The following is a 26,951-nucleotide window of genomic DNA, read 5'->3' as shown; positions in this document are numbered from 1 at the left end:
TTCTTCTTATTTTTTAATTATTTTATTTTATTTAAAAAAATTTTAATGGAAGGGTAGTCGATTTACAGTGTTGTGTTAGTTTCAGGTGTACAGCAGAGTGATTCAGTAATGTGTGTGTGTGTGTATTCTTTTTCAGATTCTCTTCCATTATAGGTTATTAAAAAGATGTTGAGTATAGTTCCCTGTGCTATATAGTAGGTCCTTGTTGTTTATGTATTTTATACATAGCAGTATGTATCTGTTAATCCCAAACTCCTAATTTATCCCTCCCCACCCCACTTTCCCCTTTGATAACCATAAGTTTGTTTTCTCCCCACCCCACTTTCCCCTTTGATAACCATAAGTTTGTTTTCTATGTCTGTGAGTCTGTTTCTGTTTTGTAAACAAGTTCATTTGTATCATTTTTTTAGATTCCACATATGATATCATGTGATATTTGTCTGTCTCTGTCTGACTTTCTACACTTGGTATGATAATCTCTGGGTCCATCCATGTTGGTGCAAATGGCATTATTTCATTCTTCTTATGGCTGAGTTAGTATTCCATTGTATATATTTACCACATCTTCTTTATCTATTCATCTGTCAATGGAGCAGGGATGTTTCTTAAACTTTTATCTGTACATGCGTAAAAGCATAGAAATTCAATTTTCTTCCGTGTTCTCATACTACTATATCTACTGCTCTCCAACCTGTGTTTTTCCTCTCACCAATTTATGTGGTAGATACCGTCTCCCTGTCAGTATATATTGTGCATATAGATCTACCTTATTCTTTTTACTGTCTGTATATTAATAATAATGGATAATATTTCTAGAGGCAGCTGTGTATTAATTCATTTAATCTTCACTGTAACTTTAGGATATAAGTATTGATAGATGAGGAAATTGAGTTTAAAAAAGGTTATGGATGTGCCTAAGGTTACAGAGACAGTAAAAGCCAAGGCTGGATTCAAACCAAGATATTCTGGCTCGTTGGCCTGTGCTCCTGTTCATTGAGCGCTTTCCAATAGCATTCTGCTGTATGGCGGTATTCTAATCGATTTAACTGCCTCCCTGCGGCAGTGGTTTAAAAATGTTGGCTTCTATGAACAAAGCTGCAGTGAACATCTTTGTACCTATTTCCTTGTTTATTGAGTAGCATCTTAAAAGCATGGATATAACTGCCCTCTCCAACCGCTCCTACCCCAAGCAATCCCTGTGTTGCTTCAAAACCCAGGAGAGGAGAAAATCTGCCCTGTCACAAGGCTCAAGGAAATTCAGCTGTCAGAGGGTCCATTTTCCCAAGTTTTCTTGGAGCTGTGAGATTTTAACTAAGGTAGAAACAATGCATATACATATTTGTGTCTTGTTTGGTGAAAGTGGTGGGGCAGGATGATGTTTTTGGTTTTGCTGAGATTTTATTAGTAACGTGGCTTTGTAAAACTCTCAGTAGGATTCTTGCACTTAAGTGGAATCAGAGAAAGAAAAGTATCGTTAGTATTATTAATCTTCCTTTCATATAAGAACCTGGATGGAGAAGAAAAATCTTAGGAGGTAATATTGATCACCTCTTTAAGTTATCTTTAAAGTGTATAGTAATGATAATAAGTAGGGCTATTTTAAAAATCCCCTTCGAAAAATATGTCCAACCACATGTACAGAAACTTACAGAGACTGGGACATTTAGGAACTCAGAAAGAGGTTAAAGAAATGCCTCTCTAAATCTAGGGTAGAAATAACCTGTTTTCACTTAAGAGTTTTACCTCTTACCTATTATATCTTAATAAATAACTCATTTAGTATTTTAGAAAATGGTCTCTAAAAATGTGTTGACTTCAACTTATTATTTCAAAATCTAAATTCAAAATAGGGAGGTTTCATGAACTCTCAGACTTTCTAGAGGCTGGTGGCTTCCTGTTCCACTCCCCTGCACTAGGTATTTTACTTATTGTGTTGCCTATTTACATATATTTGACTTCTCACAGTATTTCATTTTTTTCTAAAGCTGAGCTCTCATCTTCCAGGAACAAGAGAATCTTGTTTTTGGTGCACCGCTAATGCCTTGCTAATGCTCTGACTCAGCCTGACTTTAAAGCCATAGTTTCGTTTTGTAACATTCTTAATGATTAATATTGAAGCACCAAATTTTTTTAAAAAAATAGTAAGTTTCATCAGCGAGCTGAGATAGTAAGTTTCATGAGAAGTTCTTCTGTTTAGGACATTTCTCATCCTCTGTGTGAGTTTAACTTGAATCTCCCTAGCCCAGCTTCACGTGAGGGTGTTCTAAAACGGAAAGGAGAGAGACAAAGCGTCTGGTCATCCTAAATGCGAATATCAGAGCCTCCTCTTTTATACATCTGTTAGGTCCATGCTTCTGTGAAGAAAAATAGGTATCCATATTGTTGATGTGCCCTCAGAGGGGCTCAGACACATTTCGTTCCCGAACAGAATTAGAAGGAAAAAGTCTGCTTAGCTGTCTTTCCCGGTTTAAAATACAGCTGCCCCTGAAGCAGAGCCGTTGTCAGCTCACCAATGCTCCTGCAGACCCGTGGTGCGCGTGTGTGATATAAGTGGTGTGGAGTCGTTTTGTTGCTAAGGGAAATGTGCTAAAAAGGGAAGGGGAGGGGGGTGCCATATCTCTTGTATAGCTTGGATCCTTTGGGTATTTAATGTACAGTTGCAACAAAGGACACTCAGAATTATACCTCTGGTTCAAAATTGCTTAAATGTTGAAACATATGGTCTCGTGTTCCATTCGTTAGGAAACAACCAGCTGTTCTCAGCCTGCCAAATCCAAGTAAACATCCACTGTGTGGAAGAGTGAATCTGAAGTGGTTCAGTAAAAACATAAAAGCTATTTTTGCTGAAGAAGAAGAAGAAGAAAAAAAAAAAAAAAAAAAAAAAAGGCCACCCCGAAACAACAGCTAGTAAAGAAAAAAAAAAAATCCTGTTCTGATAACATATTTTCCCTGGCTTGCTTGTAGTGGACGGCGGAGCAGGAAAGGCTCTGGCGATGTTTCAATTAAAAAAGATTTGTAGCCGTCCATATTGTCTTCTGATGGTGAAAATCATGCGATTGCCTCAGTGACAGTGATTATTTTAATAAAACGCAATTATCTGAATAATTAATTTATTTGGCTACTCGACTGTGTCCTCCATTCACAGAGGCCAAAATGTCAAAGATCAAGTAGATTGGGAGAATAGGAAAATTCTCATTATAGAGGCAAAGGGAGGAGGGAAAGGATGAAATATTTGGAATTTCAGTGCAGTGGTTTCTATTTATCCGAAATGTCAAGGGCAGTGTAAAATGTATTTTTAAAATGTGTTTCTGTATGGTTTGTGCCCATTCTTGGCATGGCTGTGGCTCTGCAGAGGCCATTGTTCTTTGAAGAGTATGAGGGGGTGTCTTTGTCCAAAGTGACAAAAAGAAGACTTGGAAGACTGGGCTTCCTTTGTTCCTGTGCGGTGCTGTAAAATTTGGTTTGAAATTAGGACCTCAGGGAAGGACCTTCAATAGAGAGCTTTCATTTCCTGCCAGCATTTTAATCACTCTGGGGTTTAAAGTGGATGGCCGGCCAGCATAATGGCCCTATGTTTAATAGAACAGCTCGTATCTTGAAGGCCAGTTAAGGCATCTGTCATCCACCCAAATATTCGTCTTTTCTGTTTCCTGTCCATTTATGAAGATCACCCACCCTTTTAGGTGGCTGCCCTAGACCATTTTGTAGGAGAGCTGCTGCCACTGCTTCTTAAAGAGGCTGAACAGAAAGCCACTTGAACGTGGTCCAGTCTCCACCCCTATACAGGAAAGGTCAGGAGAATGCTCTGATTAGACACGAAATCCACCAGGTTTGGAAGTTGATTCCATCAGTTGCAGAGAGGAAGTGTCAGGGTTCACAAAAGGATAGAATGTGAGGAAGGTTAAACCTGAGCCAGATCTCATCAGGAATATTGGCACCTACTGACTTTATAGGTGACTACAACATCACCGCCGTGGAAGTTAATGTCATTCCCATCAAGCAGAGGACTAATTTACCCCTTGGCAGGTGAAGTAACCCAGTGGATTTGTTCCTGTTGTATAATAAGGACATTTGTAGCTTTTGTGATGGAGTGGCTTTTTAACTCTGAAAGCTCCCTTTGGAGCCATTTAGAGATTTACCTTTATGGTCTGTTAGATGATATCCAGAAATCCTAAGGGAGTGAATGTTGAAGTAAAGTCTTGAAAGATAGGGCCAGGTTCTGAATTTCTTCCCTGATTCATACCTGGTGGCTAGGAATAATACCAGTGAAAGCCTCAGGTTCACTAAATTCTAATCTAGGACCTATTGCCAAAATTGCTCTGTGACCAGATGCTAAGCCTAGAATCCTCCCTGTGTGGTGATAGTAGTAGTAAACTACTTAGCAGAGGCAATTTCAGGGATAGCTTTTAAATAGGATCACAGAGTGGTTGCCTAACTCTGAGTTATAACAGACATGAACGGAGAGCGAAAGGGAAGGGACTTCTCCAGCTGCTAACACACTCTCCCATCTCAGAGAGTCAGGAATCGTGCAGAAGAAACAGGGAATCTACTCTCCACAGGTAGGTGTAGGTTATCACGGGGAGATGAAGGCGTGTGTAAGCATCCTTCAGCAGAACTGAAAGGATTCTCTCTCCAGTCTGTCCCAGGCCAAGCTTGACCCACACCCCCGGAGATGGTGGAAGTGAGCCAGAGTCTTAGCTGCCCATGGGCTTCTCTGAGCCAGGATCTCTGCCCTGGGTGGAGGAAAGGAGAAAAAGCCTGGGGTGGGGGTGGGAGGAACTGCTCTGGAGAGTATTCTCACTTCTTCAGAAGAAATGGAATGACATTGACATTCTCCCCACTCCCCTCAGAATTGCCGGAACCAGCCCCGCTTCGCTTTTCCCCTCTGTCATCGGTAATCATTGCCTGGTTAGTTCAAACGACAGCCCGGTTGGCCACCAGGTGGTTGTGCTTCCTTACTGACCGCACTTGTGCCCTGGAAGACTTTTCAAACAAGAATGTAAACATCCACAGACGCTCCTCCCTTTTTGAGAGCCACCCTCCCTCTGGGTCCCTTCTGACCCCTTTTGTCATGTCTCTAGCCACAGATTTCTGAGCTGCCCAATTTGATCCCTTTTGAATTGTCCTCCCTTGGATGAATAGCTGTTTGAAAGCTGATTTAAAGTGAGTGTTGCTCCGTGGAAGAGCTGTTGGCTGAAAAGAGTGCTCTCTAGAGCAGCAGAGGTGGTTGCATAAGGCAGGCAGGCTCTCCTGAGGCTGGTTTTGCAGATGTGCTTTGGTCTAGTAGGAATTAGGCATCATTAGACTCAGGATCTTTTCTTTGCATCCAGGTCGTTTCTCCAACCAAAAAAAAAAAAAATGCGTCTGACATTTCAGCCAGGGAACCATCATTGTACTTATACCAGTCTATTCCCACACAGGAAATGTTTCAACTCAAATAACCACTCAACAGCTCTTTTGAAGGCCTAGGGTCTGTTTCTTGGGTAACATTTTTCAGGCATAGATGTGGAGGGAAAGCTGCCCACCAGAGTAGGGCCTTAGCGTAAAGTTAGTATCGTCAAAGATCTGACTATAATCCGTTTCATTCACTGTAGCAGTTTGCTGTGTGGGTGTATCCACAATGTGGGAACCTCATTTCATTGAAGAATCTGAATATTTTGTAAGGATGTGAAGGGTTGCAAACAACTTTTCTGTAAGGCTGTGAGAGGAACAAAGCAGCTAATGTTAGAAAGAACTGGTACACTATTGTTTTCTGCCATTTGTCAAACTCAGTAGGAATATTCTAGACTTGACAGATTTATATCCTCAACTTGTTGCTCCTTAAAGAGTATACATATCCTGTTTACAAAAAGCCTACCTGCGAAAAGATCTGTTCCATTGGAAGGATATCCTATTTTGAAGATCAACAAGTTTAAAAATAAGAGGATATGTGTACTAACCCCCTAAATCCTTTGTTTATAGCAAAGAATTTGTCTATACCTTCAAAGAGGTATCTGAAGTCTGCTATATTAGCAAAAGACAAGGCATGGAATAAAATTTTTATATATACATACACACACATTACCACTTTATTTTTATATGTACAGTTGAATATATAAAAATTATATATAATAATATATGTATAAATAAATATAAGTATATAAAATATAAGTATGTGTGTCTATGCAAGTCAGTGGATTTAACCAAGATGCCTTCATATTTGCTTTGCTTTAGGCAGAGACTATGCCAGCCTTAATTGTAACCAGGGCGATTATTAGACTCACTGGTGCTAGTTTCTAATTTCCGTTTTTCAGCCTCTCTTAGAAATCACACTAGAAAATGAAGTGGCCTTTGTGGAGGTCCCATTTTTGGGCAATGGCATTTGATTAGCATTGTTTCTATGGGCTACCTTGGCAAATTTTGCCTATATCTATATGTCCTTCTGGTCCTTTCTTCTAAAAGTCTTTCTTGAGAGTTCCTCCTTTATTTAGTTAATACCTTTTTTTTTATTATTATACTGTGTACAAGTGCTTTTATGTTTTAGAATTGAATCCCAACCAGGTAGTTAACTTCTTTGAGGCAGGACCTATGTCATACTTTTTCTTTGTTCCTCAGAACCTAGCCAACTGTTCAGTGCCTCAGTAAGTGTGAGTTTCCTTCCCTTGTTTAATTCTTATCCATAAATCTTTCATATGAGAAAAGTAAGGCATGATGAGAATTTAAAGCAAAAGTAGTACAGTAACCATCTTACCTCAAGTTCCAAGAAGGATGATCTTCTTTTGCCACTCCTGCATTGTAGCTCATCTCTCTTCCTGACCTTTAACTGTCTTATATTTACATGTTTTCCTTTTTGAAAAATACAGTTGTTTTGAAAGTTGTGAAAGAAAGATGGAGGATGAATAGATAGACAGATGGACAGACAGACATTTGTGCTAGGCAGCTGTTTATTTTATTATTATTATTAATTTATTTATTTGGTTGTAGCAGGTTGTAGTTGCAGCAGGCAGGCTCCTTAGTTGCAGCTCTCCAGCTCCTTAGTTGTGGCCTGAGAACTCTTAGTTGTGGCATGCATGTGGGATCTAGTTCCCTGACCAGGGATCAAACCCAGGCCCCCTGCACTGAGAACGCAGAGTCTTAACCACTGGACCACCAGGGAAGTCCCTAGGCAGCTGTTTAGAACTCAACAGGTTTTGAGTCTTCTGGATGTGGTTTAGTCCATCATGAATTCCAAACCATGGCAGCTCCCAGCAAGTGAGTCAGGCAAGGAAGAACTGAATGAGATATTAGACTCTGCCTTCTGCCCTTTTGCAGTTGTCCCAGGATGGCAGAGAAAGGTCTATGGTAATGTAGTGCAAAGGGGTGAGTGAGGAATTCTGGCAGCCGAATGCCTCCTAAAGTGAAAGGCAAGAGAATGATTGTTGAGAGTGGTTGCTTGATTTAAAGTGGGCTGGAGATGGTAACTAACCTCACAGGACTCTTGTAGGGCCGGTTTCAAAGCTCATTCCAACTAAAGGAATATACTGATGGAACTACTCCTTGGAATTAACGGTGGCTTTCCTGGAAAATACTGAACGATAACTATTCAAAAGGGTATGCTCTGGCTATGAATGTACCATAGAGACGCTGAGCAGTATTTAGTGATAACAAGTTTGTTGGGGGTTTCGTCTCAGAAAATTAACCACTTGCATATACTTAACGCACAGGATTACTCTGTAGATACAACCTACATTTCTCTTACATCCACCTGATAAAATTTAAGGAACTAATCAGGCTCTCTCTTTTGATAGCTGGAGCAGATAAGCAGGAAATATAACTAACCAGGATTAATTTCACATATTGTCTATTATTATGATTTTTCTTAGTCTACTCCTTGGCTTGGTCTAATATTTTTCAGTTCAGGGAGCTAGCTTCTTAAGAATGGACAAGGATATATTTCACCAATGTCTAATGCTGTTAAATCTTTTGAGAGGGAAACAAATGTCTCTTGAAATCCGTTGGTTAGAGAAAATATTTCAGGCATCGTAGTACCAGAGAAAAGAACTTGCTTGGCTGATTCTTCTTTCTCTGGATGGGGAATCCGGATGTCTTTGGTTTTTACTTATCTCTGCTGACACTTTACCTTTCTATACTTCAGTTTGGTATTTTGTGAAACGTCTAAACTAGATGATTCCTGACCTCCCCCCAGATTTGTAGTGATTCTGTTGCTTCATCACCTGAGACATGCAGGCACTTGAATATGTCTCCAAACGTGTATGCATTCCTCCCCCTGCATAAAGTGGGAACCAATGTCCATTACACTGCAGACTCTAGAGTACAGAGGAATATCTTTTGACATATTTTTTAAAGCTACTTAATTGCAAAGTAAACTGTAATCTTTTACAAGAAGAGTGAAAGTTTAACATTAGCCTCTCCCAATTTCCATCTCTTTCCAATTCACCTCCTTAATTTGCTAACCCCCCCAGCTCACCATATCCAGGCTCCGTTAGATGTGGGCACCAACAGCTCTTGTGCAGTGGTTCTCAACCTTGGCTGCACATTAGAATTCCTTGGGGACCTTTCAAAAAATCCCTATCTCCAGACCACGCTCAGATCAGTTGAGATTGAAGCACAGACATCAGTATTTTTTAAACTCTCTGGATGATTCCAGTGTACAGCCGAATTTGAAAACCTCTATCTTAGTTGGATCTCTTTTGCTTTTCAGAGTGTAATATATAAGTTCACTTTTCTAATTTATTAAAATATATATTTATGTTGGTTCCCCCAGTAGTAGGTCTCTTATATTTCAGAACATTTTGCTGAATATCTTACTGACTGTATATTTTATTCCATACTAATCTCTCTGATAGCCATTTCCCTTCATTTGGAGGTATAGCATCGTTTCAGATTAGGCAGCATGACATGAATTGTCTATTCCCATTTCCTAGGAATAAACTCTAAGTAAGTGGGGAGGGAGATTCCTTAGTGTATCATGGGATGTCAAGAAATTGAGCATAGTCTGGGACACATGAGTGGATTTAGAGTGGTGTCGATATGTGTTTATGTACAACAGAAGATACCGCTATTGGGATTTATGTCACTGTTTTGTCAGATTTGCCTTAACTCAGGTTTACAAAGTATTGAGGGAGAAGCTTTTTTCTTCCAGAATTGACCCTACGCTTAACGGAAGTTTAAAGTACAAAACAAAACAAAACAAAACAGTTCAGGAAGGAGATACCAAATTAAAACACATGTAGGATTCTAGCATATGTCATCATATCTATGAACTAGGCAGTTCAATAAATACTTGTTGATTTTGTATGAAGTAAGATAATTCTCACATAATGGAAAAGAATATGAAAAAGAATATATATATGTATAACTGAGGCACTTTGCTGTACAGCAAAGTTAATTTCTGCTTAACTTTAACAACACAAATTAACACAACACTGTAAATCCATTATACTTAAATAAAAAATTTTTTTGAAAAGATAATTTTCAAACACACTCTTCTAAGATACAGAATTTAAATGTGCATTTGTTAACAATGAGTCTGTACACTCTTTTTTTTTTAATTTATTTATTTTACTTATTTATTTTGCATTGGGTCTTTGTTGCTGTGCGCGGCTTTCGCTAGTTGCGGCGAGCGGCGGCTACTCTTCATTGTGGTGCGCAGGCTTCTCATCGCGGTGGCTTCTCTTATTGTGGAGCACGGGCTCTAGGCGCGCGGGCTTCAGTAGTTGTGGCACGTGGGCTCAGTAGTTGTGGCTTGCAGGCTCTAGAACTCAGGCTCAGTAGTTGTGGCACATGGGCTTAGCTGCTCCGCGGCATGTGGGATCTTCCCAGACTAGGGCTCGAACCCGTGTCCCCTGCATTGGCAGGCAGATTCTTAACCACTGTGCCACCAGGGAAGTCCCTAGTGTGTACAATCTTGTGCAGGTTTTCCTTTATCTAAATATCAAGTCCTCAGTCTGCAAAGTTGTTTGCCTACCATGTAGAGTTTAAAGTTAGTGCTAGTTTTAAAGTGTCCTCTGCCTTTTGCGATAGTGAAAAATCTGGATTCCTGAAAAGAATGGATTCTTTTCCCACCTGGATGATTTCCAGTCCTTACAATGGTTTGGAAGTGTTTGGTGAGGATACTGTGACCCAGGAATCATTGTGGCTTAGTTTGGCTTGCCTTAGTAATGTAAATTATAGGAAATCTTTCCTGAAAAAGATAAACAGGAACTGAGAGCAGAATTGCTTTTCCCCCTGTCATGGTTATTTGGAGCTATTGAAAGGATGGACAAATAAATGAAGGGCATATTCCCAGGACCTAGGCACCCTCCAAAATTCCCCCCTTTTTATCCCAAGTTCACTTTTACACATCTGATATCATTAGGCAGATTCCTCTAACTTGTCAATTTGCTTGAGAAATATTTTTCTTCATCATGTAGCAACTCATATTGCTTTGCTTAAACTCCTCGAAGCCTTTTTTTCTCCCTTCCTCAAAATGACTTTTAATAAAAGCCTAATGTTTTTTTTAAAAAAGCAGTAATGCCAGGCACAAAGTAAACTATACAAGAAAACTGTCAGACTTCCTCTGAAAAGTCTTGGTTACTGAGTTTATTGCTCTGAGAGGCCTTCATGTTTTGAATGAACGATTATAATTGGCCACTGATAATTTAGGTAGACTAGTTACTGCCAGAATTCTTGGGATTATCTGATCTTTTCCAACTAGTTCTTCACTTAATATTGCTTTGCCTATAGTCTGGTTATGTTATCATGGTCTTCAGCCAGAACACCAACTGAGATGGTTAAAAGAAGAAATGCGAAGTGTTGCGTCATGAGAAATTGAATCGAGCACCTCACTTCTTGTTCCTTGTGGAGCTTGCTGCACTGGCTTTCTCAGTCTGAAGTCTCCCCCGCTCCTACCCCATTACCCTGTGAGCCCATTAGCACAGTGATTAGAAGCATCCAGAAGGTTAGGTAATACTCCTTTCCCTCAAAGACTTTACCCAAAAGACTACAGTCTGAAATCTCCTTAGTGTGTTGGGATTACCTTAAATTCTATCACAGTGGAAAATGCCCAGACCCCGTTCTGCCTGTCCTCTTGGGTCTGTCCCTGGGACCAGAGAAAAGGACCCTGAGACCAGCATGCTCTTGGCTTCAGGTAAATTTCCTGGAGACGGGTCGCTAGCTGTCCCAGGACCCTGCGTGTGAAGTTGCAGTGGATAATTGTAACTGAGTCGTAGTCACATGGTAACGCCTCCTTCCTCTCGGGAGGGGGGGTGGGGGGTGGGGGGTGCGGTCAGGGCTGAGTCGGCACAGTTGTCTGCATGGACACCGTGGATCAAACAGCCTGACGTTTGTTATTAGGCAAGTAAGACATCCAGCTGGTGGACTGAGCGTCTTCATTCCATCCTGCTGTTCGTTCTGTGAGGAAATAGCCACTTATTCATTTCCTATCCCATCACATAACTTTTCAATTCTCAATTTACTGCGAGGACTTAGCCCGGCTAATCACAGGTCCCAGTCTACCCAGCTCCTGCTTGCGCGTGTCAGTTTAATTATCAGCGGTGCTCGTTTCACCCTTAAAAGTGCACCGGTGTGGGTGACAGCCTCCCTATTTATCACCCTATGTTAGCCAAAAGAAAGAGCCACCAAATGGGACGATACCAGGCTGTGTGCTTCTAAAACGGGGGAATTCGCCTGTATTACATGCTGTTTTCAACTTGCATCTGAAACAGTCGTAAGATACCTTCTTCTTTATGTTTGCTGACAAGGGAAGGTGCTCTAGAATTAGGGTTCTGGTCTCTGTAACTAATGTTGTCATCGGAAATCAGAAACAGAGCAGTGAAGTATGAAATCAGGCAGATTCTGTAGCCTTTTCAATACAATTGGACTCTTCTCGTGAGGAACAAACATGGGTAGATGTCGGTGCAACAAACTGTCTTCTGAACCTACAGCCTCCAAGAAAGGAACCTGATCCAGAAATCCCATGCCTTCACTGGTGCCCAGTGGTGCCCTGGAGAGGAACATTCATTCCAGTAATTCCTTTCTGGACAAAGTTCCTCGGGAGTATTGCAGGTTCAGTAGTCGTGTGCAGGTTCAGGACTTTGGGGCCAGATCCGAACATAAAGGTCTTTCTCTCCCTAGGGTGGTCCACTGGCTTGGTCTCTATGTGCCCCCATGACGAGTGCTGCCAGCTGAGGGAGCTTATGAAATTTTGATGTAGAAATTAGGTTGTTGCTTATGTTGTACCTCCTTGCTCATAGTATTGACAGTACCATTGAATTGCTCGGCAGATAGCATCTCAGTGATCGCTGTGCTATTTCAGCTCTCTGCTGCTGACAACATCAGAAGTGTTTTAACAGGGTTTTAATGGGCAGCCTCTGAAGCTCCTTGGAGGGTTGCAAATAGCTGCCGTGAGAAACCCTCTCTGCTGCTCTGGGCTGACATGCCCTCTTTTCTCATCTAGCTGCTGCTTGTTTAGATGGCCGCCTTCCTGGTGACAAGCACTTCTTATTTGGTCTGAGCAGTACTAGGACTTGAATTCCAGAGATGAGATTGTGTAATATAAAAAAGGAAAGGTCTCCTAAGGACGTTTTCTTCCCATCCTGTTGGGAGCAGGGAGAAACAAGGCGGGTTGTGGGAGTTAGGGAGAGAGGGGGTCTAACCAGGAATGAGTCTGCCATTCCCAGAACCTTTCAGAGAAAATTCCTGGTGCATCGTTAAAACTAAAGTGTCCTCATTTGACGGAGTCACAAGAATCTATTTGGAGAATGCCATGCCCAGAGCCCCTGTTTTTTAGCTTTCCCACATTTTAGAGTTTTATTTAATGGCTGACAGGCACACGAAAGAGGAAAACACCTTTCCACACATGAAGACAATTTTTGACTATTTCATGATACTCTGGGCTTTTATTAAATACATCTCCAGAGTTAAAGCACAGTGAATTAATGACGTTTCAGCTTGGGTTCCATTACTTGATCTTTAGATGCAACAAAGTGACTGAATTCCCATCTAGTAACTTAAAACCTCAAATCTTAGGGTGAAAGGGGATGGAAATCGACCCTTCCAAGAATTCTCTTTACTGAGACAGTGAGGTGAAAAAATGATATGATATTGACCTCCCAGCTGTGGTACCAAAGAAAGTTCTTGATATCTGTGCCCAAGGTCAACAGGGTACCCAAAAGGGAACTGGTGATCAAAATGGAAGAAAAAATAGAGTGGCCGAAATAATAAAGTTTTTAGTGGGATACAAGAACTCAGTCTAATCAGGAGGGCACGTGTCCTACTCCTCCCTCCACCCCCAATCCCCACCCCTGAGGAAGATATGTCTGTGTTTCATTTTAAAAGTGTGGTTCCTGGTAGAATCCCGGTGTCCGGAAGTATCAGTACAGACATCAGCGGCTGTGATTGTTTCTCTCCATCATTTCCCTTCTCAGGGACGTAGAAACAGTAGTTTGCCTGGCTCTTTTTAAAGGAGATCTAAGAATACTTCCTTCTAATGTCACAGAGAGACTGCCTTCACTTCAAGCTCTACTTGCTTAGAATTGGTTTTTATCATTATCACCCTCCACAGATTTTTTTCAGGCTGCCTGAGAAAAATCTCCTATCAGACACTTAAGGCCATTTCACAGCCTTCTCTTCCCAAATCAAATTGATAGTACTAGGTTATCATCTGTCCTTCGGAGATTTAAGATTCTTCTTGTCACCAGCAGAGGCATGATTTTAGCTATTAAGGGATAAATTTGATTATCAAGGTTGTAAGAGGAAAAAAAAGTACACCTCTGGGACACATTCAGAAATGGATTCTTGGGAAGGCCCAAGCCTGTCTACCATTTGCTTTCTTACAGCTGGCTACCTTTCCTAAAGCTGCTGTTGGATATGTTGCTATTGGGACTGCTTCTCCAACTAAGATCATAAAAAAGGCTTTATTAGATGTGCCTGTGTTTGGGGTCTTCTGCGAGGCCCTGAATAAAGAAAACCGCAGGAGGCTACATAATATAAAGGGAAAAACCACAAGAATACGGCCTATGGGAGAGTGTAATTATGAAGAGTATAAATTCTAGAGTCGGGGAGAAAGCTAACCACATCACTAACTAACTAGTGGATTTGCCTCCCTCTGCCTCAGCTTCCTCATTTATAAAATAAAAATTATAATGAGAATTGTAACCTACTTATAAGACTGTTAGGGATTAAATAAGAAAATGCACAGTGCCTGGCACATAGGTAAGTGCTTGGTTAACAGGGGTTGATATTACTATTTCTATTAAGGATACACATGCCTGGTACTCAATAAATGTACTCAAATAATCCCTGCATATGTTCAAAGTGCCTAATTTAGGGAATTTATTAGCAGTCATAGATACAATCAGATATAGATACAGGGGTAGAGGACACAGAATGGCAGAATGAAGTCAGTTAGCCAAGATATGAAAGAACGGTGGGGAGCTGTAAATGAATGATAAAAATAAAGACTCAGCACAAACCTTTGAAAGAAAGAGCACCCCTCGTCTCGTGAAACCACAGATTTCAATTTTGAGACTCTATATTCTCTCTTATAGTCTAAAATCAAGACTAGGCTTGGGCTTCCCTCGTGGCGCAGTGGTTGGGAGTCTGCCTGCCAATGTGGGGGACGCGGGTTCGGGCCCTGGTCTGGGAGGATCCCACATGCCGCGGAGCAACTGGGCCCGTGAGCCACAACTACTGAGCCTGCGCGTCTGGAGCCTGTGCTCCGCAACAAGAGAGGCCGCAACAGTGAGAGGCCCGCGCACCGCGATGAAGAGTGGCCCCCGCTCGCCGCAACTGGAGAAAGCCCTCGCGCAGAAACGAAGACCCAACACAGCCATAAATAAATAAATAAACAAATACTTTAAAAAAAAAAAAAAAGATTAGGCTTGACTACCTACTGTGGCCTTAGGCTGGTTTTTCCTTTCTTTAAGGCCTCAGTTCTCTCTAAAGTGGGAGATTGGAATAGATGGTCTCCAGAGAATCTTCTGGTCTAAAATTTTATAGGTTTGTTGAAAAAGAAAAGGAGTAGTGGCATTCCTCTTTTCACAGTTGCTCAACTGTATTTTCCCTGAGGTAAAGATGTTTTGTGGATCCACCCTGATAGATCTTTCTGTGAAATTTCAGGCTCCTGCCTTATGTCTGTAGCTTACCAGTAGGCAGCGTGGTTAATTTATTGTTTTATGGCTGATTTTGTAAGTTACATCATGCGATGAGTGGTCTTGGTCAAGGTGGGCCGTTGGCCAGTCCACAAGTCCAGGTTGATTCCTGTGCCTGCTGGCTTTGAGGTTTGCTTTGAAGCTCCCTTTTGCCTCACTCAGCTGCCTTGAGTAAAGTCATTTGCCGCTCCCTGTGCTTCCTCTACTTTCAGGTTTGTGCCCTCTCTCAAAGACGGGAATGTAACTTGTGGGCTGCATAACCTAAAGCTAGCCCTTTAGGTTTCCCTCAGTGATAGTATTACTCCACCTTGGGCTTTTCTCATTTCCCGGTTTGGTTGGTCCCAAGTTCAGTAGTTTAATCCTCCACACTTGAAGAACACCAATGCAGTATCTCCCTTTCCTTAATCATAACTGCAGATGGTAATTGTGGAATAGATTTCTTAGAAATATTTACTTTGCTTTCCATATGTGACAGTATTCAGAGCTGTTTTTTATAGATATTTTTAAATGTCATAATAAGGTCCTGGATGGCTTGCAAGCTGCCTGATCTAGTCATTCTCCTCTCTGCCTTGGGTACTGTCTCTCTACATGCTCATGCATTTCCTTATTTTATATACCACCTGCCAGCATCTAGCTAAAAGATGTCTTTAACCGTGAGTCATTAGGAAGGGCTGCATAGTATCTTTTCATGATGTCAAGTTTTTAAAAATTTGAAACTAGCAATTAGGGACTTCCCTGGTGGCACAGTGGTGAAGAATCCGCCTGCCAGTGCAGGGGACACGGGTTCGATCCCTGGTCCAGGAAGATCCCACATGCCGCGGAGCAACTAAGCCCATGCTCCACAACTACTGAACCTGAGCTCTAGAGCCCACGGGCCACAACTACTGAAGGCCGCGTGCTGCAACTACTGAAGCCCGCACACCTAGAACCTGTGCTCCACAACAAGAGAAGCCACCTCAGTGAGAAGCCTGCGCACCCCAACGAAGAGTAGCCCCCACTCGCCACAACTAGAGAAAGCCCACACGCAGCAACGAAGACCCAACGCAGCCAAAAATTAATTAATTAATTAATTACATAAATTTTTTTAAAACCTAGCAATTAGGATACACTTGAAAGGAGGAATATCTTGATTTCTTAGAACACGATATGGAGTAATTTATATTTGCATCTCTGAGAGCCTTTGGTGAGGTGGCCACGTGATGATGAAAGAGTTAGCGCAGGTATTTTCAGAACAGCTGACTTCCTAAGCCTGGGTTCTTTGTGGTGTGTAAAGTTGTTTCTACAGATGTCAACCAGGCATTATAGCTAGAACTCAGTTATAGCCTGATCATGTCTGACAGATATCTGCCAAGCATCATCACGTGCTAGGATTTGAATAGAAAGAGGTGGGTGACAGTGAAGTTGCTGTTCTTCAATTCCCTTCAGCCACCTCTAATTGGAGGCAAAAAAAAGCATTTGCTTTGTATCACTTGGGCAGTCCATCTTTCCTTCTGTACTCAATCATAAACCTATTGAGGATAGAAAGCAGTTTTAATTTTCATCCTATATATTTATTATTTACTCATTCATTTATAAAAGGAATTTTTGAGCACCTATCATGTGCATCTCTGTGCTAGGAACCATAGGCGATTTAAAGATGCACAATGCCAAGTTCTTCTTAGCAGGAAGATAAACTATAAGTACACCTGTAACTATCAAGTAATACCAGAAGTACAAGTGAAATAGGGGGGTACATTCAGAAGAAAGGGAAGTAAGTTTCTACTGGAAGTTCAGGGAAGGCTTCCTGGATGAGGTATCATTTGAGGTGAGTTTCGTTGTATGGAAATAGGAAAGGGAAGTCGTTCCCGGCAGGGAGAACAATGCTCAGAAAACATGATGTACATACAGGGAAAGTAGATGGTTTGGTTTGCCTGTAGGACAGGGTGTGACAAGGAGAGGAGAAGGAGAGAACATTTGAAAAGCAAGTTAGACTAGAGAGTATAGGGTTTTGAATGTTACCTCTGGAGTCAGTTGGTCAGTTGGATTTGAATCTTGCTTCCACCACTTCTTAACCTCTGTGACCCTGGGCAATTCCTTATCCTCTCTGCACTTCGGTTTCCTGGTGTGTAAAAACTAACAGCTGAAACGAATTTTAATAATACGCTTTATTTAACCCAGTATATCTAAAATACCATTTCAAGGTTTAATCCATATAAAAATGATTAACGGAGTATTTGACATTCTTTTTTCCCATGCTAAGTCTTGGAAATCTGCTGTATATTTCATCCTTACAGCACATTTCGATTCGGACTAGCCGTCTTTCCCGTGCTCAACAGTCACACCTTGTCAGCACAGATCTGCAACATGTAGAACCCCTTCTTCTACTCCACCACCTTGGGTTTTATGCACACAAAGAGTGAAACATTTGAATTGAACTCAAAAGTCATGCCATACTGATATCCATAGCTACCACTTACAGATGTTTTTGACATGACGGAAGTTAATCTAAATAAATTTCGTTCTTAGCTGGCCACAAGAGATTTGTCAATGATGATTAGAATGAAAGCAACCACTGGTAGCAGGTCCATCCTGGTGGACATGTGAGTTTTTTTGTTTGTTTGTTTAATTTTTTTTTAATTAATTTATTTATTCATTTATTTTTGGCTGTGTTGGGTCTTCGTTGCTGCGCGCGGGCTTTCTCTAGTTGTGGCGAGTGGGGGCTACTCTTCGTTGTGGTGTGCGGGCTTCTCATTGCGGGGGCTTCTCTTGTTGCGGAGCACAGGCTCTAGGCACGTGGGCTTCAGTTGTGGTGTGCAGGCTCAGTAGTTGTGGGTCGCGAGCACTAGAGCGCAGGCTCAGTAGTTGTGGCGCACGGGCTTGGTTGCTCCGCGGCATGTGGGATCTTCCCGGACCAGGGATTGAATCCGTGTCCTTGCATTGGCAGGCGTATTCTTAACCACTGCGCCACCAGGGAAGTCCCGACATGTGAGTTTTGCTCAGGCATTTGTTTAGAGAAATAAGACTCATCTCTCCTTTTATTCTTTCTTGACCCAGCCTGCCTTTGTATTCAGGTCTAACAACCTTAGAAGAACACAGATTATTTGCTAAATATAATAGTTACCCTTTTTCACTTAATAAGTGGCCGTCTGAATTCCCAGCACTGATCTAATTCCAATTGCTCCTGAAGTTTACCTTTTACACTTGTGTTGGTTTTAGCCAGTGGACACTGTGTCAAAGGTCATGAACTTGTACACTTCCTCCCCAAAGATTCACTGTATCAGTGCTCAGTTTGTTAAGATCCCTCTGGATTCGTTTCTTTAATTTTGCCACCATTGGTTAATTCATAAAATCATACGGCTTTTTTTTTTCTTCTTTCAACTGGATGGCAAATAAAGGAGGAGAAGGAAAAGGAATGGAATTCGTCAGTTTCCTCAGCATCCTAATTATCTTAAAGTTCTTCTATAAGTGTGTCTTTATGGATATGGTTTTACTAGCTTAAAGCATCTAATTGAAACCAGATCCTTAAATCTCTCTGGATCAAGGAGCAGTAATAAGCCCAGAGCATCTTATCCCTACAATCCAGAAACACTTATATGTGCTTGTACTTGATGCAGTGTAATCAGTTTACTCTCCCCGCTTCTTTTCCACCTAAGACCTTAACATGATCTAGTATAGTGGTGAAGGGGATATTTATTCCTGTTTCCAGTGGGCACAGCCAAAGAAAGGAGGGTGAGAGCTTAATTATTAGTGATTGTTCAGAGGGTCTGTTTTCTTTACATAATATGTATTACGGAGACTACTCATATATTTTCAGCTACAGAATATACGATTGTCCTTTTGCAAATTAAGGTTCACTTTTTTCTCTATCACATGCTCATTCTGATTTAATATTTGTACATTCAAAAATACAGCGTGATTTCTAAAATGCCTGCTGACCACAAGAGTGTCAATCATACGCATTTTAACATTCTTGCTGTTATGTCCATAATCCTTTCTATAGAGAATTTGGGAAAATCTGTCCTGTGATATCAACTTTTCGGGTGACTCCAGCATGTCAGAAAAAAAGGGCAATATTTGAAGCATTTATATTAACACTCTGTCATTTTGTGCATAGTTGGAGAAGAAAGTGTTCAGATGAGTATTTTAGTGTTTTAACCCTTTGTATGGAGCTCCTTCTCAAGTGGATTCATGCTTGCTTACTTCTTGAGTACCCTTTGATCTAGTACAGGGCCTAGACATGCAGTTCTTAGTTGTTGAATAACTCATATTTTTTCTTTTTATCTATTTTTAATTTTTAATTATGAAATACTCCAAAGATATAGAAAAGGACAGAACATAATAGTAACAACAGCAGTGTATCCACCATCCCATGGACCCATTGTGCAAATTTTAAAACTTAATAACAATTTAATATTTGTTCTTATATTTTTCCCAAAAGAAATAAACAACTAGAGCCTCCTAACTCATTACTGCTACGAGAGGTAATCATTAGCCTCAATTTGGTATGTATCGTCCTATTTATTCATGATTTCATACTTTTTCTACACTTGCATGTATGTTATTGAATGACTCATTGTTATAAGCGTACAATGTTGTACTGGGTCTTACATACTGAAGGTTGAGGGCTTTTTATGTCGTATTCTTTGCTCAGATGCAAAATAGCTCCAGTACTCATGTGTATTAACTGTAACTTTTATTTTTCTGCCATCAAGACTGACAACCTTAGAGAAAGACAGAAATCTTTTACTGACTATGTAATTAATATATGCCAGGTGCACATAGTGTTACATTGGATACTTCATTTAATCTTCACAGTGACCCTCTGAGAGAGCTCTCACTGTATCCATTTTACAGGTGAGGGAACTGAGTCTTAGAGAGACCAGGTTTTTTCCTGTTGCTATCCGTGCATCTACTTATATCATCCCTTTCCTTTTTAAATGTGTTGCTTCTACTTCTGAGGACCAGAAATCCAGGAAACTAGATTATGCATCAAACAGAGTATGCTTTCCTTCAGGGGAAGAATGATGAAGACTGGGAGAGGGGTTCCAGCTTGGCTATTTATGAGATGTTTTATGTGGGTGCTAATGCCCCTTTCATATAGGTTATGGTTACTCTATGTTAAGCTAATGTTACACTGTTAGCCAGGATGGTTACATTTTGGCTAGACTGTCTTTTGTCTAGGGGTAGTGGAATGACATGAATGAGTCCTCACAGGCTGTTCCAGAGGGGCACAAGTTCCGCCACCTAAATACGGAAAAGCTAAGTTAGTGGTTCCTAATATTTTGGGGTCATAGCACTGAGAAGCTAGTGCAGTTTGTGAGTCTGCTCCAGAAGAAATGTGCAGACACTCTCAGACACACAATGTTGTACGTTTTCAGGGATTTGGGGATCCTCTGACGTCCATCCCTGGACCCCAGATTAAGATAATTGATTTGGCCTCTGCGGGTGGGTGGTTGTTATTGATGCTGTTATAACCTGAACATGTCCCTCACGCCAGAAACGATCATGACGGCAGAGGAACCCCTGGGACTGTGGGAGATTTGAAACAGAAAAGGGGAGAATTTGTGTTTGCCCTTGAATATTACAAGGTGAGATGAGCAGGTCGACAGTAGGGCCAGTCCTGGAGGCTGGGGAGACCTTGTGTGCCTGAGGTCACCTGGCTGAGAGAAGGGCCAGCACCCAAAAGAGGAGAAACCAGGCAAAGGTCCTGTACGGATATACGGGTCCAGCAGGGCGGAGCACCTGGCGCCATGTCAGGAAAGCTCTTGCTACTCGGAGGAGAGATTTTCAGAATCAGAAACCTTGGGAAACGTAAAATAGATAGCTAGTGGGAAGCAGCCGCATAGCACAGGGAGATCAGCTCGGTGCTTTGTGACCACCTAGAGGGGTGGATAGGGAGGGTGGGAGGGAGGGAGACGCAAGAGGGAGGAGATATGGGGATATATGTATATGTATAGCTGATTCACTTTGTTATAAAGCAGAAACTAACACACCATTGTAAAGCAATTATGCTCCAATAAAGATGTTAAAAAAAAGAAAAAGAAAAAGAAACCTTGGGAAACGTAGCTTTTTTTTTTTTTTTAATATTTTATTTATTTATTTAATTTGGTTGCACCAAGTCTTATTTGTGGCAGGCTGGCTCCTTAGTTGTGGCCTGCAAACTCTTAGTTGCGGCATTCATGTGGGATCTAGTTCCCTGACCAGGGAACGAACCCAGGCCCCCTGCATTGGGAGCTCGCAGTTTAACCACTGCACCACCAGGGAAGTCCCAACATAGCTTTTTATGCTGCTCATTTTTTCTCTAATGATTTGTTTCTCTCTCTCCCTGGCTTTATGTAAAATTTGCACTGAGGTCAACATAGAAAGGGAGTTTTGCAAATAAATCCTTGAGCCTTTATAAAGGGAAGAACAGCTCGTGCAGTGGCGTTAGCAGTTCTTTTCCTCTGTCTTGAGAGTGAACCCCAGGGAGATAAAGTGCAAAGGCTCAGCCGCAGGTGTAGACACAGACTCCCTTCCCACCTGGAGATTCTCCTTTTAGATTTTTAGCCCTAAAGATTTTTGCATTTTGTTCTACCTGTTCTTTTACACTCATTCCCACAAATTCTTGCATCATCCCCCCAGGCCCAGTAGAATCCAGCAGTAGGAAGTTCCTCATTTTGGCAAGAGAGACTCATGTGTGTGGGACCAGTCACCTGGCTCTTCACTGAAGCCTTCAATGGCTTCAGGAGCCCTTTATTATCTTGCTTTGAGATTCCTTTAAGCCCCAATAGTGTTGAAAAATTGTGAAGGAGACTAGACACGTTGAACTCTTTAACCAGAGAAGCTGCCTTTAACAAGAAAGCATAATTTATAGTGTATTTTTAAAAATTTATTTATCTTATTTATTTTATTTTTGCCTGCGTTGGGTCTTCGTTGCTGCACAGGCTTTCTCTAGTTGCGGAGAGAGGGGGCTACTCTTCGTTGCGGTGCGCGGGCTTGTCATTGCGGTGGCTTCTCTTGTTGCGGAGCATGGGCTCTAGGCACTCAAACTTCAGTAGTTGTGGCACACGGGCTTAGTTGCTCCGTGGCATGCAGGATCTTCCTGGACCAGGGCTCGAACCCGTGTCCCCTGCATTGGCAGGCAGGTTCTTAACCACTGCGCCACCAGGGAAGCCCTATAGTGTATTTTTTTTTTTTAAGTCTTTATTGAATTTGCTACGATATTGCTTCTGTTTTATGTTTTGTTTTTTTGGCCGCGAGGCATGTGGGATCTTAGCTCCCTGACGAGGGATCGAACCTGCCCCCCGTGCTTTGGAAGGCAAAGTCTTAACCACTAGACTGCCAGGGAAGTCCCCTCTATAGTGTATTTTAAAAGGATTTAAAAGCACTAAAGTAATAGGTCCAATAATTACAGTATTTTCCCAAATCATTGCATGTTATCCTAAAGAATGAAATCTGTCACCTTTTAAGTCACACATCAATTTTCTGTCTAAATTTAATAATTTTTCTCCTCGGCAGCCCCAGTCTGAGTTGGGGAACCACCTTCTTGTGCTTCTAAAAGTTTTCCATTGAAGTACCTCGAATAGCAGAAGAGGGATGCTTATGTGTCCCCCTTGCTCATTCCCCGATTCTGGACCCACAACCTTGACTGCTACTGGCTTACAATTTTTCTTGAAGCTAGGGTTTTATCTTAAAATTAGTGTTGATATTGTATTCTCTTCCACAATGTATATGTTTGTTTTAACATATGAATTATTTGTCTGTCAAATTACTTAACTTTTTCCCCTAAAAATTTTAAGCAATGCAGCTCTCCCTGGCCCACCACGAGATAACCCCAGAAATTCTACAATAACACAAACACTGGTAAAGGTTATTTTTTTTATTGCTCTCTTCTGTTCCCATTTTACAGATAAGAAACAGGTTTTATAAAGTTCAGCTACTTGTTCAAAGTCATAAACTCATGAAGTTCATGAGTGGCAAAGCCATTTCTAACCCATGTTAGAAATTTCTTGAGTTCCAAATCTATAATACAAAACCATGCTGGGTATTAAGGCAACCCTATCTTCAAAAGAAATAAGAAGGTAAGTTTTAAGATATTCCACAAAGTTAGTGACTATGAGTTATTCACGTACCGGGTGCTTAGTTTCCCACATGGCTTGGAAACAATTAATTTTGGATAAGCATGCATGTTTTATGTAACTCTACCTACTGGCAGTAATGCTTCATAACTAATGCATTTTGGCAAAAAAGAATAGGGGGCTATATCTGGCAGGGTAAGAAGGGGTGGTTTTCATATTTGAACAGAGAAACGGAGACTCATGTGGGAATCTTTGTTGCATTTATGGCACTTTGACAGACCCTTGAAGATAACCAATTTCATGGCCGATGTGCTAGTCCTTCCCTGAAAACCCTCTTGCTTGTGAAGAAAAACTTTAAAAAACCTCAAGTCCCTGAGTTTCATCGTGAGGATTCAGGACCAATTTTCTCTTTCTTAAAAGGAAAAAGAACCAAAATGGTGGGAAATTCTTTGCAAGTCTTGTTTTATCCTCAGTTGTTCTCTCTCTTCTCCATTGCTGCTCTCTTGGCGTCTTCAACCCTTGTGAATAAGCATACTGGAAATTATTATTATTATTATCATTATTAAAATAACTATTGTCTTTATCCTCATTTTAGAGTCATGTAGCTATTTAGCAGACCACAGCAGCTAGTCCAAGCTAGTATTGTAAGATACAAAATTATGTTGCTTGTATCAGTTGGGAATTTCGTGGCATTTGCTTCTATTTGACTATATTTCCAGATGGAACCATGTGCCTAAGTGTTTGTTTTAGGTCTCCAAGAAGTCATTCCTTTGCAATGATCTGTAGCCAGACTGCTCTCCCTTGGGACTAACCTGTGTGACTAATTTGAGTAGGAGTGTGATAAACTTTGTCACCGCTTAAAAAGAGGCTAAAAATACTTCCTTTTTTTATTGGGCTTTTTTTTTTTTTTTTCCCCTCCATATTATCTAGCAACACTCTTCAAGGGATAATCAAAAGGAGGTGGTGAAGATTAGAGCTGATTGGGAAGGTTCTGAGTGCCCAAGCTTCATTTCAGAAGCTTCACACCTTTGAGCCCCAGGGAAAAGTTTTGACCCCTGGCTTTTACAGGTTTTGTTGTAAAATCCGAGCTGCCCAGAACACTTCGTGGCTAATGGCTTTAGCAGAAGTGATTTTACAACTAAAGGTGGCCATCAACCAGACTTGCCGTAGTTCATTGTCCAGATCTAAAAAATGATTGTTCATTTGACTTCTTGCGCCAGTTAAATATTTCTAAAAAGTGTTTCTTTTTCGGTTTGCAGTCTTGTGATGCAAACACAGTAAATGGAGGCAGGGCTTCCCTGAAAGGTGGAGCAGACAGACATGGTTTGGAGATGGAGCACATACTGAACGGGGGGCTGCAGAGGAGTTCTTGTCTTAACCCTGTTCTCTACTCACTGAGGGACCTCGGCCAAGTCACAGCCTCGCAGGCCCGTGTTTCGTTAACTTTAAAATGAAAGATTGGACCAGCTCTTTGGTTTTCAAACCTCCCTCTTACCCGTTCCTCCCCAACAGCAGAGCCTTTTTTTCTAGTGAAATTTTTGCAGGACCCCAGTATATAAAACAGATACAGGTGGAGATGTTTTGTTAATGGAGGGTACTGGGAAACTCCCTGTCTGGCCTCAGTTCTGGCCCCTGAGACACTTCTACTCTAACCTTTCTTTAAGAGCTCTTCCGGGCTGTGGCATTCTATAATTCTAATTAATGTGAATTGAGCACTATTAATATCAGTGGGTTTGTGTTTTTTTTTTTTTTCGCTCAGAACCCACAGCAGGGAGGAAAAACATGGTCTTACATTTCAGCATGATTTAAGTTAGTAGAAGGTGTAATTCATTGATATTAAAGATGAGTATATGTCTAACATACGACTATTAGAAGTTGTGGAAATTCACAATAGAAGCCTTCTTCCTTTGCCCCAGAATGCATGGAGCAAGGATTCAGAGGAGTAGATAAATGATAAACCTTCAACCATTAGACCTCACTTCCTATCCATTTCCCACTGCGCCCTAATGCACGGCACCGTCTTTTTTCTTCTCCTCCTCTCTCAAATCCTAGGTCACTGCACAGTTTAGAATTTTGGCCCCAGAAGGGGCTTTTCTTGGTTCCTTGTGTCTCTCTCTGTAACTGGAGCCAGGTCTGAAGTGCTCTGATTTGAACCTGTCATCTCAGCTAAGACCTTGCAGATTCAATACCAAACTATTGTATAGGATTAAATTCTGTGCCTTCCAGGAAAAATTTCAGAAAGCATTCCTTTGCTGTTGTTAATTGTAAAATAAACAGATATCCCTCCCAGGGAGCAGAGTTTCCTTCTCCTTTGGTGGCCTTCCCTCTAGCAACGCAGGAGCTGCTGGGACCAGATTTACACCTACAATTCCAGACCAGTTGAGAGCTCCCACTTCAATTTCCCAGTTTGCAGCATTTCGCCAACCCATGTACCAATGGCTAATCATTCCAGCCTTTTCCGAGCCATGGTTTTTCCCCACCAGCAGTTTTTCCACTGATTGCTAGAACTGTACCTCTGAGTCAGGATTTCCCCTCCAAAATACTAATAGCAAATACTGTCTAGCATTTTCTGTCAGCCAGGCACTGTCAACTCATTTGGGCTCTTTGAGAATGGCCAGAGCAAGGCCCAAGTGACAGGATAGGTGCAGAGTTTCCAGAATCCTTCTTGGCTTGTTAGAGAGAGCCGAATGACTTGCAGACGGACAAGGCGGGTAGATCCCAAACGAGTGTCCTCCAGTTAAAACATACAACTTGGAGAATTTGGATTTTTTTTTTAACAAACAAATGAGCCACTTGAGTTGCTTAAGTATGAAATGATTGTTTGGCAGGTGAAGTTATTATTATTCTATTATGTTAAAAATGATTAACAAGGGCTTAATTTCATTCCAAACAGATTGTGTCAAGGCGACTGGGCGCTGCAGAAGTACAGTGAAATATGAGCTTCTTGAGCCTTTAGTAGAGGCTGAGCAAGAGACCCCAGTTAGTCCTACCCTTTTCCAAACAGCCACAGCCATGAAACTTTCTTGACCTTTTCACCTTTAAACTTTGGTTGAACTTGGAAAGAAGACTTTTGAATTATAAAAAAAAAGAGAGAGAGAGAGAAAAGAGAAGAAAAAAGAAAGGGAAAAAAAAAAGGTTGGGGGAGGCTGTGGACGAGATGTGGAGACTGGGAGAAAAGGACTGATTATATGTTAGCGTAACAGTAATACTAGGAAAATAATCCTCCTCTTGTGTATGAGTTTCTGCTACTGGGAGCCACAGGGTAATCAGCTCACATGACATACCCAGAGGCTAATGCTAGCCTGTGCTGTTTTTGAACATATTCAAACAAAGACTGATTATCCAAACAAGAATTTGGACTGCAGCAGTCGGACCAGTTAAATTATAGTTAGTAAAACTTGGCGCCTTCTGAGCTTGGAATGTTACAATTGCAGCTGGATCTTCGTTTGTCAGGCAGCCTCACTAAACAATAAAACCGGAGATTTTTATCTCCCCAGGACTCAGTTTAACTCCTTGGATGCAAAGAGAGAAGTGCCAACTCTCACAGCTTGGGATCCTGGCAACCTCTGTCTCTCTCGTCCCGCCAGAGTTAATGAGGCAGCGGAGTTTTCTTGGGGTTCTGTAGGGAAGTGGGAGTGTGAAGGCAAGTTGCTCATTTTCTTAGAGGTATTAGAGAGAGAATTGTTGTTATTCGTTTATTCCTCTAATCAACCTTTACTAAGTGCTACTGTGGACAAAGCCCTGTGCTAGGTACTCTGTTTATATACAAATGCCTATAACAGACAGCATAAAATAGTCAGTTGTC

The 26,951-nt window shown here is 41.3% G+C and overlaps 1 protein-coding gene and 1 long non-coding RNA gene across 10 annotated transcripts in view; one reads left to right on the top strand and one right to left on the bottom strand.

Annotated features, from left to right (window-relative positions):
* BCAS3 (BCAS3 microtubule associated cell migration factor) overlaps nt 1-26,951 on the top strand; it is a 565,907-nt gene that overhangs the window by 409,574 nt on the left and 129,382 nt on the right. The window lies entirely within an intron of this gene.
* On the bottom strand, nt 8,304-14,902 carry LOC309649797. The gene is made up of 2 exons (XR_014257304.1): nt 14,846-14,902; nt 8,304-14,531 (listed from the first exon to the last, which is right to left on the bottom strand). It is a non-coding gene; the product is annotated as an uncharacterized lncRNA (long non-coding RNA).

This window comes from Balaenoptera physalus (assembly GCF_965194825.1).
Source record: "Balaenoptera physalus genome assembly, chromosome: 20".
NCBI classification, from domain to species: Eukaryota; Metazoa; Chordata; class Mammalia; order Artiodactyla; family Balaenopteridae; genus Balaenoptera; species Balaenoptera physalus.
This window is presented reverse-complemented; position numbering and strand designations above follow the sequence as displayed.